This window comes from Crocodylus siamensis, chromosome 1 (assembly GCF_052110815.1).
Source record: "Crocodylus siamensis isolate JL-2025a chromosome 1, ASM5211081v1, whole genome shotgun sequence".
Classification (NCBI taxonomy): Eukaryota; Metazoa; Chordata; order Crocodylia; family Crocodylidae; genus Crocodylus; species Crocodylus siamensis.
The window spans coordinates 324,780,101-324,793,343 of NC_143395.1; the positions used below are offsets into that span (position 1 = coordinate 324,780,101).

Here is a 13,243-nt window from a genome sequence, read left to right on the forward strand (position 1 = left end):
AGGTGTAGGGGTCTCCAGCCCCTACCCCCCCAGGCCTTCCTGGGCAGCTCCCACAGGCCAGGGGATGCCAGCCCCCCCCGTGGGCTCTGTCTGGGTGGAGGCCTCAGACAAGCCCCAGGAAGGCCGTGCCCCCCGGGCAGGGGCCCTGGCAGCACTCCATGTCAACACCATCGTAGGAGTCGCTGAGTTTCTAGCTGAGTTCGGGTCCTCTGCCCCGCACTAACATGAGTCAGCCTCTGGGCTTCTCCTGCTCCCCCTCCGGCGCAAACGCCGGCACGCTCTTACAGACTCTGTTCGCGCAGCTCCCTACCGGCTCAGCTAAGAGGGATCCGGGGGGGCTTCCCCTCTGGATCCGGCTCAGCTGCGTTGGTCCCTGTCCCTACCTTAGGGGGTCAGCTGCTGCCGTCCCCGCTGCTGCTCCGTTTGCTTCTGCTGCTCTCGCCTCCACTCTGGGTCAGGTAAGGGGGCACACGTGTGTATAAGACACACATGTGCCTGTGTCCTTCCTCTCCCCGGTGCTCCTAGCTCCCAGGTTGAAGGCATGGTACAGCCCAGCAGCTAAAGGTAGCTGGTGCCGGCCACTTCCAGAGCCACTGCAGCCAGGGCTAGGGTAAGTGGGGCCATGGCCCTCTCCCCTCCCCCCACAAACCTACCTGCTTGGGTAGTAGGGGGAAGGGCGGGGGGGAAATCTATGCTGATCACATAAGAGCAAATTCACCTTGCATATTATGAATTATGGGTCTAAATGTGCTCACCACATAAGAGCAAGTTTGCATATAAAAGAACCCGCATAAAAAAGGAGGGAAACCTGAAGTAGGTTGTTGTCTAAAAAGTGTTATTCATCTCTGAACCAGTTAGTCTCTAAAAATGCCAACCTGCCCCGTCTTCTGCTGGTAGGATATAGGACAGGGTCTGGAAGACTGGCCTCAACCCAAAGCAGGCATTTCAACACAGAATGTATGATGGCAGATACAGAATCACATCTTCACCAGTCATTATAGTGGGAGCTAAAGACCAATGAACAAATGTGATTGTTAGCTTCCTCCAACAAAACTCTATAATGTTTCAAAGTTTAACTTTGTTCTTTACTTTGAACAGCTATATTTATAACTCATTTCAATAGACTTTAAAACAATGCTCCTTTGTCTGTGGGCCAGTTGACTGGTGCCAGGTCCACCTGCAGGCTGGATTGGTCTGTAGGGCTGATCTGGCACAATCCAGCTGGCCTATTACCACATGCCATTTCAGCACGGACCAAGCTGGCCCCACACATCCAGGCACATAGATCTTGGAAGTTTGATAGTGGGGAAGCCATGGCAGTGTTAATTGCCATTACTTACCCCCCCCCCAAAACAACCAAAAAAAAAAAAACCACACACACACACACTGTGGGGGGGGGGAATTACACAACTCTGTGGGCTGGGGGAGTGAGAAACCTACTCCTGCTCTAACAAAACCTGGGAAATGACTATTCAAGATCAATGGGAAAGATGAAGGCATATGATTGTCTTTTAATACCCAGGACAGAAGTTAAAGGACCATGAACATGAAACAATAGTTTAACTCCTGCTTTAATTATTATCAGAGAAAACCTGGAGATTATTTCAGCAGAAACCCTGTTTTTAGATGTAGAAAAGAAATGCAAATTTTTAATCTTAATCATGGAAAAACTGTGGATTTTGGGTTACTTTATTTCTGAAAACTAGGGATTTTTTAAAGATCAGAGAAAACCAGGACCCCTGATCATTAGTGCAATGTAACCTTAGCTATGTATGGATGCATTACAAAAAACAAACAAAACCACCCAAAAAACCACCTTTGCAACATATTGTATTTTGTTAAACATTTTCTAGGGGCTGTCCTTAAAACAGCTCTAAAATTCTGCTTTATTTTGAAAAGCTGCAAGTTAGAACTTGCAATATTTCAGTGTTTTGCATTCCTTTCAGTCGAGTTTTCTAGCTAGTCCCTACCAGCAGTAATGCCATATTTGATGCCTTGAAAAGGTATTACTGGATAGTAAGACACTGAAGGCCTGTTACTTATGCACTGAATAGCCAAACCAAGGGACAGAAGCATTTTTTAACTGAGAAAATGAATTATATTTGAACCGCTTTAGTGCAAGTGTAACACTACAACAAAATAAATCAAGTACTGTGTGTCAGGAAGTTGTTAAGTCAATTGATTCATAGCCTGCAGCAGCTACTGACAACAAATGCCAGTTAACGGTCTTCATTTCCCTGATGCCACAGTGGCAAAATACTGACAGAGGGTACGTACCTTCTAATAACGTTGCCTTCCCTTCAGTAGCAGGAGTGCCCAATTAGAGGTTCCTGGATAATACAAATCTAGTAGCTTTCTGCCCTTCCATTTTCTGGAGAACCTACACTACATGAGTGCAAACATACTGATTATTCTTTGAAATCCATTTGCACTCCACTTTCAGTCTTCCAGACTCATCTGACCAACTTTTAACTTCTTTTATATTAATACCTGGGGCAGCACATCTATTTAATGCTACCTGGAGGACAGAGAATAAGCAAAATCACCATAGGACAGATAGCTTATATAAATTACCACGGTCCAAAAGAGGCTCTTAAAAATGAGAGAGGAAGAGTTTACAGGTCGGGGAGTTACTTGTGTACAATAAATGCCTAAGTTTCAAGCATGCCCTGCATTGATATTCTGCATAATAAACAACGTAATGGCTATGGATAAACAGCACTACATAGATATTAGATAGCTTTATAAAGCAAGTCTCACTGAACTAGTAGCAGATGATGAATTCACACACACCAGTATTTTTCCTTACTGCCACATTTTAAATTAGCCAACTGACTTTCGATCTTGTGTAGCTCAAAATCTCTGGCTCTTTAACAGGCTACTTCAGAACTTTCTATGAGGTTGTAAATATCTCCATGACATGCATCCACTGACCAGAGGAGCTGCAATTTTTACCTCCCATCTAAAAACCATTTTCAAAGGATAATTTCATATCATTAATTGTATTTATCATCATAATCGCTTCCCAGTCTAATTCTTGGCACAAACAAATGACTACATAATGATGCCACCTTAAAACAAAAAGTACCTCTATACAGTATGGCTTGCATACTTCCTTTTAAAAATCTGTTTACAGCGAGTTTATGCTGTTCAGAAGTCTTAGTTCAAGGCATCTGAGCGAAGTCCGCTTCGTTCTGGGCTTTGAATTCTAACAGGAGTCTTTTAAAGTTCCTCACATCTTTCTTCAATACATGTAGAATTTGAAAGTGACCTCAGAGAAACTGTCTAGTCAAACCCTTTGGACTGATGCAGGTTTAAGTTTACCTTGATCATTCAAACAAAAAGTGTTTACTAGGGCTGTCCAAAATTTCACCTCTAGTTTTGTTTTGATGCTGTTCTGACTTGTTTTGAGGACAAAAAACAGCAAAATCAAGATGAAACGGGTATCATCAAAATGGCCTCGGAACAAAACAAGGCAAGTCAAAACGTTTGGATGAAATGTGCAGGAATAGTAGCCCCTTCTAAGGGCATGAAGCCTACCAAGTTTCAAGGAGATGGGTGCAGGGGGGTTGGGGAAACTGCACCCTAAAGTCTTGAAAGCAAAAACCTCAAACGATTTACCAAATTTCACCAATTTATTGGATGGTGAAAGCGAGAACAATAGAACAATGAGTCTCTCAAGGGAAAACACTTTGGACACCAAGTTGCAAAGCTAGTGAGCACTGTTTTTAAGCTTCATTTTGAAAGATCCTGGTTATAAAAAATGCGTAGGTAGGCACAACTCCTCCCCTTCATAGCCTCCATCCCCCCAATCTAGTCTTAAAAAGATACTGATAGGATAAATCCTATCCTTAATTGCAAACTATATCCTTAAGCATCAGATGAACTCAGCTTAGGATGAATGCAATCTAAAGCAGAGTGATTTATTTTCAAGAATTTGTAGAGACCAATGAAAATCACTTGTTCCACGATCTGTGCACCAATACCTACAAGTGATTGCTTAATCAGGGAAACTTAAACTGACTGGTCTATAATTCTACATAGTGGGGTGCAGGATTATAGCTTAAGATACAATTTACCACTTTGCAACAGATATGGTCTATTGTTTTTCTGTAGTCAAAAAACAAATTAAAACCAAGGAGCTGTCATTTTTCAAGACTTATCTTAATTCAGATATTGAGAACTACAGGTATAGAACTCATTTCCTTCGACCCCAGGCCTTGTTCATTTCTTTTGCCTAAACCCCTTTTCCTGTCCCTGAAACCCTTAATCTCATCTCTGATCCAGCATGAAGTACATGACTTACTCAACTATTCCTAAAGTGCAGCAGATACTGTGTTTTCATTACATCTCCTCAGAATCTCTTCATGGAGGCAGACCTGAGATCTCAGACTCTTCATAGATGCGATTGGGGCATGACCAGGGAACTGGGTTTTCCATTTCCCATGGAAAAAAATGGAGACTACCACAGATTTCCCTTTTATCAGAGAAAAATGCAGATTTCTCTTTCTGGAAGAGAAACCTGCTGATTCCTTACTTTTGCAAAGAGCTCTGCAGCCTGGGTGAGCTCCAACCTGCAAGCTGTTTGCAAACAGGGTGGGAAACCCCCAGCCCTGCCAGGAGGGAGAGGGAGGGGCCTGAGGCTATGTCAGCCACAGCCATGCTCAGCTCAGCCTCACTCTTCGTTCCTTGAGCCCATGAGGTAAGTGGCGCTTGCAGGGAGGCCCTCTGGCAGGGCTGGGGGGTTGCAGATCATAGCTGGGGGGGGGAAGGAGAAGAGAGGGAGTGGAGCCAGGAGCCATTTCCCCCTCCTCCCCACCCCAGCAGGCAGCAGCAGTAAAGGAGCAGGCTCTATGCTGCTTCTGCCTGCTGTTGGGGGCAGGGAGCTGCTGACATGGGTCCCTGGCCCTACAGCCCTTACAGCTGAGGGCCCCCTCTGACAGGGGCTGTGGGTGGGGGCAGGAGGCACAAGTAGGCTAGGAGGTTGTTGTGGGGGCAGGTGAGGGGCACCAGCAGGGTTGGGGGGGAGGCTGCAGGGGGCTTTTAAATTTTTATAATGGATTGTGGGGGGTTAAAAAAAAATAAAAAAAAAAATAAAAAAAAAATAAAAAAAATCAGAGAATTTGTTATTTAAAAATCAGATAAAACTAGGATCCCTGTTAACGACAATCTTTTTGAGCCACTTGGGTTATATCAGAAAAAAAAAAGTAGGATGTAAGCTTTCTGAATACGTACGTTAGGATCGCTCTCTTAGGTGCTTAAGTACCAAGTTTCTTCTTTAAGATAACCTGCCCCCCCACCATTTTTAATATTCTTTTCCCCACCCAAACAGCAGAGCAAGCCATGACCTCCCTGAAATGAAGGATCAAGAAAGTCAGACCAATCGGGCAATCAAAACCATTTTTTTGGCCTACATCCAGAAGTCAATAAAGCAGCAGTTCCCAAACTGACAGATTGCACATCACCAATTTAAAGTGATACAACCTTAAGTACCACCAGCAAATTGGCATATGAAGTAATTATATTAAATCTGTTAACGTGTACACTGACAGCTTATCCGCATACCACCTATGGTACCTGTACCAGATTGGGAACCGCTGCAATAGTGTAACAGTTCTAAGTGCACTGAAAGACAAGAGTACTATAAAAAGTTCATGCTCGCTAAGTCATCCTTTACCAATACAAGATTCTTAGCCCCAGCAATGGTATGGCTGGCACTTCAACTGTTATGCTATTTGTAAACGTTGGAAATAGTCATGAATGTCATTTTTAAGTTAATGTGACTGACTGGGGGTACAGATCAGGCATCTAGCTGCTGACCTATTAGATAAAGCAGGTGTTATTCTTTATCAGTTTAGAGAAATCATTATGCACCCCTAACACTGCAAGACAACCTTTATTTAGTACCAGAATACCATTGGTAAATTACATTTGTGTCGAGACACTGCACATTGCTAAAGCACAGCTGTGTGTATCCTTATTACACAGCTACAGTGCCATTGTCACTATACTATTCTATATGAAGTCTGTAGCTTGCTTGAAGCCCAGGTACAAGTTTTAAAGAATCCTGAGGAATATACAAGTTGGTCTGAAAAATAAAATTGGTATTCAGCCTTATTCAGTCAAACAATGAGATACTGATGCTGAAATCTACTAATTCCTAAGTTACATACTTCAACAGTAACCCAGAATCACTATAGGAGTTAAATTACAGGAATAGGCTGAGAACCCTAGATAGCCACTGAAAAGGCCCTGTAAGTTGGTCCTTAAACATAAGGCCTTTTGATCATATTTGTCATCTAGTTCAATATCCTATCAACATCAGGTACCAGATGCTTTAATGTTGGTGCCAAAAGCAATCTTTTTTAATTTACATAGCACTTTGAGAACCTGCTTTTTAAAACTGCTAGTCTTCATGATTTAACATTTCAGTAAACAATGAATAATGGGAACCAAATAGCTAGCCCCAGACACCACACATTAAAAAGGCAAATATAGATTGTATCAGCTCTGTAAAATCAATCTAAGTTACTCCAGGATCTGAATTAAACAGTTACTCTGTGGTACCCATCATGTTACTATTATAGCACTTCGCTACTTAGCACGAAGGAGCTAACAGACCACTTGCATGAATAGCCAAGGACAAAACACTGGCGTACTTTTACCAGCGCCCTTCTCATCACCTACCCCCAGACCTATACTACATTTGTAGTTAGGTTGGAAGGGACCTGAACAGATCAAGCCCGACCCCCTGCCATAGCAGGAAAGAGTACTGGGATCAACTGACCCCAGCAAGGTGTTCTAGCCTCCTCTTAAAAACCCCCAGAGTAGGAGCCAGCATCACTTTGCTTGGAAGTTGGTTCCAGATCCTACTCGCCCTGACTGTGAAGTAGCACCTCCTGAGGTCTAGTCTGAATCTACTCTCTACCAGCTTGTGACCGTTATTTCTAGTCACTCCTGGTAGTGCTTGGAGGAACAAGGACTCCCCCAATGCCTGCTGAACCCCTCCAATTAGTTTGTAACAGGCCACTAGATCCCCCCCTCAGCCTTCTCTTGTGGAGGCTGAACAGGTTCAGGTCCTGTAGTCTCTCCTCATAGGGCCTGCCCTGTTGTCCCCAATCATGCAAGTGGCCCTCTTCTGGACCCACTCCATGTTGTCTACATCCCTCCTGAAGTGCAGCGCCCAGAACTGGATGCAGTGCTCCAACTGCGGCCTGACCAGCGTTGCATAGAAAGGAAGGATCACCTCCCTGGACCTGCTTGAAATGCATCTGTGGATGCATGACAAGGTACGGCTGGCCTTCCTGACTGCATCCCCACACTGTTGGCCCATTCATTTTGGCACCAGTGACTCCAAGATCCTTTTCTGCCTCTGCACTAATCTATTAAGTCAAAGTACTTTGTCTAAGGTGCACTTCTAAATAGTCTGAAGTCAGGCAGGACAAAAAACTACCTCTGGTTTCTATTAGTTCTGTACAAAGCTATACAATATGGTATCTCCTTTTATACCAGTTTATACTTGTATAAGCATACAGCCTTTCTAGCCCACCCCAAATAAGATAATACTCCCATAGAACTACCCATTTTGAAGTTTAAGAACATTCGGAGTTGGCATCATTTCCATCGACACTGCTGGCTTAAGTGACAAAATACAATTAAAATTGAGCTCACCAAAAACTGACAATTCACTGCAAAAAGGTGGAAGAGGAATCTAGTGATAGCCCAGCATGAAAACAGGATACTAACATAATTTAGTTTTTTGGCACCGATTTTCAACTCGTGTTCCAGAGATTGGGAGGAAACCATGAGGTAGTGCATCACCATCACTGGGTCAAGTTATTTGGCTTCAGGATATGGACAGGGATTTCACAGCTGAACATGTTGAAAAGCTTTTGTGTCTTTAGAAAGTTTGAAAACCACTGCTTTACAGTACCTTTATTTATTTGGATCTTTGAAGACTCCAGGATAAAGAAGTCATGTTGAAGTACAAAAAGGGAACAAGATGTACAAGACTATAGCTATGTAGTTTCAACAAGTTGCTGAGCTGACCTCTGAAAACATACATGATTAGACCTCTGGCTTACTGAGTTCCAATACTAGAAGGCTGAACTGTAGCAGAAATACTGCTTGAAAAGTCTTAAATGAATTGCATCCCAAACCCATCATTTGATGCTTTTATTTTTAATCCTCAAAAACGGGGACTAGAAAGCAGCTATGTCATCCAAGTAAAAGGGTAACTTTCAGTTTACCAGAAAAAACATCCAGTCATTTAATGTTACCTAATAGTCCTTCACAACTAAATACTAGCCAGCAAAATAAGAGAGATTGTGACAAATTAGCTTAATTATATTTTGACTTGGTGAAGCAGAGGCAAAGACCCTCGAAACATATGCAGAAAGCTTCTGAGGATATTCAATACAAAAGAAAACAAAAAGGAGCTACCTGTTAACCTACGCTGGCAAGACTGTAACTGATAAACCCAGAGGTTCCTTCTAGTCTTCAAATGCCTATGGCAGGTGTTGGGGTTTTTGCTTTTTTAACATTTGCAGATTTTTCCAAAATTGACAGTGGAGGTGTTACTTGTAGGATAGTAAACTAATTTAGGCCTCTGGTTGAAACAAAGTAACAAATTTACTTATTTTTTCCCCTTCTTTGCACAAGTGGGCATCAACAACTTAAGAACCCATGCCTTACATTCTTTTTGACCCAATGTATAAGCAAGAAAAACCTACTCAAGCACATTAAAAGAACTAAAATGTATGATTCTATGGTTTCCTTATACTGCTCTTTGTAAGTTCACTTAAAACAGGCATTTTGGAAGCTTGGCTTAGGCTACTCTGAGTACCATAAAAAGAATCTGCATTTCTGGAATTCAAAGGAAGCTTTTTGTAGTGTTTTGTATTTGCACAAAAACAAGATAAGCCAGCTCACGTAGATGTAAGGTTAACAAAATTAGCTCCCAAAACTCACTTCTTCAGTAAATGTTACTCTTTTTCACCAGGTCTCCAAGATGGTGACAACAATTCAATAATCTTTACTTTTTGAACCTCAGCCTCTGCTCTGAAAGAATAGATAACTCAGCCTCTCGGACTTTGCGCAACATGGCAGCTTAATAGCTGTTATTTCCCCACTTTGGAGGTGGAAGGGGGTAGTCAGTCATGCATCCTAGGATGTCCTGAAATCCTTTTTAAGGGTGATGCAGGAAATCACGCAGTATTAGTACTGTTAGGTGTGCAAAGATAAACCCAGATATTTCAAATAGAATTGTTTAGCATTAAGAAAAAAAAAAATCTGACCTGCTGTGATCTTTGAGTTCTTTGCAACAGAATTTAATTTTCCTGTAAAATCATGGAAGGGGCCGCTAGAGGTCATCTTGTCCAACCTCCTGCCTGTGACAGGATCACCCCATGTCAAACTATCCCATACTAGTTTTTTTTTTTTAAAACTACAATTAATAAATACACAAGCAACCCTGTCATACAACCAGAGTACAGCGCCCTAACCTGCTATGTGTATGCCAAGTGGATGATGGTGAATGTCTTGCTGCTGCTGCAAACATTGTTAATATGCTTGAGATCCACACCAGCCCTCTCAATAGTCCAACAGTAAGGGGTGCCTTGAGCCAAAAGGAGGTTGAAAGCCACCAAGTTATACCCACTTATTCGCTGCAGTTTAAATACTTGGCACTACATCCAATACCACTTTTTGGTCACCTAGCTGGAATTCTAACCCAGCAAGAAAAAAAAACCCCAGAACACCACCCACCCTCAAAACCATTACTCTCACGATATGCCACATAACAGAGACATGACCTTTAACATTTGTCAGGGTCTAGAACAGAGAAATGAATTTCACTTATGCATCTGGTAAGATCAATAGGATCTAACCCTTGATGTGCAAAACATCTAGTTCGTTCAGTGAAATTCTAATTCATCTCAAAGTTTACCATGAAACTCTCAACCTCATGTTACACAATTAACATCTTGTACTATAATCTCAGTAATAATTCCTCTATATCTTTTCAAGGTCTATGGCTTACAGAAAGTTGTGTTTAGTTGTGAAAAGGGGACATTTTAACACTTGAGCTCTTGTTTCCACCCAATTTATGTTAGAAGTTATTTTAGTATTAATCAATCATCAAAACTGGTTGCCTACCTAATTTCAGAAGAGAACAGGTTTAATTTAATGAAGGTAGACAGGAAAACTGAGAATATCAAGCATCAGTTGCTGTTCTTTATCCACTAGAAAGCATTAAGTGACCTCAGAAATATTCAATACAGACTTACAAATGATTTAAGACACAGCAGAATAAAAAAATTCAAAGGAGCATCTGTAACAGTGGATTTAACCTGAGGCTAACACAGAGCACTCTTTACATGCACATACAAAAAACACGTATGCAACTCAGATGGCATATTTTTAATGTATCTGTCTTCCTAAATCAAATCCACAGAGAGTTTCTAGTGACTGTTTTGACAAGGTTTTATTATGCATCAGAATAAAGGTTCACCTATTTTTAGTTAGACCTGCAAGTTGGACATTTAACACATAACAGAGAACATTGGGAAACACGTGGCACATAGCCATGGTAACAGCTGTAGAAAGAAAAATGCAATAAACAAATCAACACATGCAAGACCAACATAAATATTCTTTTTAGAATCTTTTTCTAGGCTTTATCTGTATAAAGAACATTCTTATAGGGCAGAAGGGGAGGATTAGCGTGTCAAAGTTCAAATGGCTCTGCTAATCGGGTGGGGGGGGGGCACTAGAGTAAAAGCAAAGTCACCATAGAAACTTGACCTAACAGAATGGCTGGGGTTTCAAATTTCAATTTGGCATAACAGTCATATGTATGTTAAAATGTTTATGTTGCACTAAAATTTGGTTTTGATCTGGGATTTAAGCTTTTGAAAACCCCATTTCATTCTCAACAGAACTACTTGGGGAGGTTAATTAAAGGAGTACATTAAACAAGACTTGGAGCAAAGGTAAGAGGACTGCATATCTATGTCTATGTGAAGTTTAAAAACAAAGCTATGGTTTAATAAATCTTTTACTAGACTGAATACAAATTCCTTTCCAAAGTATATTTAAATTAGCCAGATACTACATACTTCAGTCATCTTTAGACAGAACTCAAAGGATTTAGTTACAAAAGTTAGCTTAAGTTACCTACATACCTTCACTGCTGTAATAAATATATAGAAGATAATTTCAAGCTATAGAATAAACCATTAAAACAAACACCCTCATCTTATCTCAAGTGTTATTCATTCACAGAAGAGTTCCACAGAAGTTAAAATATATTTTAGTCAAATCACATAGTTAAGGGCCCACTGAACATTGTGTTAATTAGGGACAGGTGAGGTTGGATGTACATCCATTTTATTCTAGAACTGAATGATTTCTGGGAGGAAAAAAGTTAAAATGACAAGTTTGCTGTCAATTTGGAGCCTACACAAAACATGTAGTGAGCCAAACTTTATTATCAAGTCTGCCAGTGCCTAAACACTATTTGAATAGCTCTGTATATTCAGCATAAATAAAAGTTCTATTTTTTTTTAAATCTTTTCCCCTTTCAACTTAAACCTAGCAAAAGAATACTCATGGAGTAGGAATTATCAGAATTTCTCCCAGTATCCAAAAGGTTTACCTCATAGGAGTTGGCAAGGAACGTCCAAAAAAAAGGTCTAAAGTATTAACAATCAAAAGTAATTAGCATTACTCTAGTATGGAAGAGGGCCACCTTTTAGGAGTGGGGGCCAAATTAGTGCAGCTCATGCCACTGAAGTTACAGCATGGGAGGCCAGATTTTTCCTGCACGTCATAGGTTGTCATCCCCAGATCCAGTATACAGAGGTAATTCACTAGCAACAAGAAATGCTGGTGCCATATTACTGATTATGTAACTAGTTCAGAAAACAAGCATTATTAGGAAATTGTATTTTGGTGAGCAATGTAGTAGAATTCCGAAATAAATCAAACTATTGGAGATCTTTCAGCTTCTATCCCCACCAACCTCAACAGGCCGGGACAAGTGCAATACCACAGACACACACAGCATTGCAACTGATCCCAACCTGTGTAGAAAGGGGTACACCTTTTCTTACTTAGTCACTGACTTGTCACTGCCACAGTCAGTTTTGCATGGATTTGCACAGCAGAGTATCATACAGCTGGATGCAAACCTGCAAAACTAACCAGAGAACAGTGTTTAAATTTAAAAAGTTTGTTATCAAGGGATACTGAAGATGTAGTTCTACAGCTAGCAGTACTTTAAGTGCTCATAATGCAGTAGATTCCTGAACACTACCTGCACTATAAGCACTTTAGTACTACAGGAGCTGTCATTTACAGGAAAGAAACTGCTATTAAAAAAAAAAAAAGAGATGAGCACCAAGAACACAACAAGCAGCAGAAAAATGTTCAAACTTCTTGATGAAGACAATAACAGACCACCATCAGTTTTGCATAGATTTGCACAACTACATTCTTCTTGTAGTGCAACTATGCAAAACTAACAGAAGACTGCAAAGCAGAAAAACTATACTTTTACACACCTGAGTGACTGGATGAAGACATTAACTTCTTATGCCAGAAGGAGCACTTAGGGCAGTAGATGCTAATCTACTTCACTATCTGCACTAGATGCACCTTAGAACAAAAAGCACTTGACACCACATGGTACCTCGCAAGCTTCTAGAGTCCCACAGGAAGTCCTGAGGCAGTTGTCACCATAATGCTACAAGTGCCTTCACTGCAGTAGGTTCTATATATCACTACCTGCACTGTAAGCACTTTGACATTACCCTGACGTGACCAGGATCTTCAGAAGTTCCTGTTGTCTGCTTTGTACCTCCTGAAAAAGAACATAATCAGTATTAGCTCAGTATAAATTGTTACAAATTATAAAAAGTGCTTTAAAAGATTGGAGCCAATCCATGCTTCAGTAGTTCATCTGGAGATACAGACTGACAAAATACATAAAATGGAATGAACCCCTGGCCCTCAAAACCACTATATTTACAGGACATGAAGCACAGGGCATAAATAAGAGCGGGAAGCAAAAATCTAAGATTTTATATAGATAAACCAAGTACTCCTAAAATTCAGGGTGGCTATTTTTTTTTTTTGTTAAGGTTTGCATGTATGGGTTTTTGTTTTTTTTTAAAGGAAAAGTAAGACAATTAAAAGTTCTTATTTTAAAAATGGAAAAATGTCTGCCAGTGATTTTGAAGAG

General features: G+C 40.9%; 1 protein-coding gene across 1 annotated transcript in view; it reads right to left on the reverse strand.

Annotated features, from left to right (window-relative positions):
• GPC5 (glypican 5) overlaps positions 1–12,253 on the reverse strand; it is a 1,214,889-nt gene extending 1,202,636 nt beyond the window's left edge. Inside the window, exon 1 of the mRNA XM_090023649.1 lies at positions 876–12,253. The gene's annotated coding sequence lies outside the window, so the exon portion shown is untranslated. The remainder of the gene's footprint in view (positions 1–875) is intronic.
• Between the last annotated feature and the right edge of the window lie 990 nt (positions 12,254–13,243).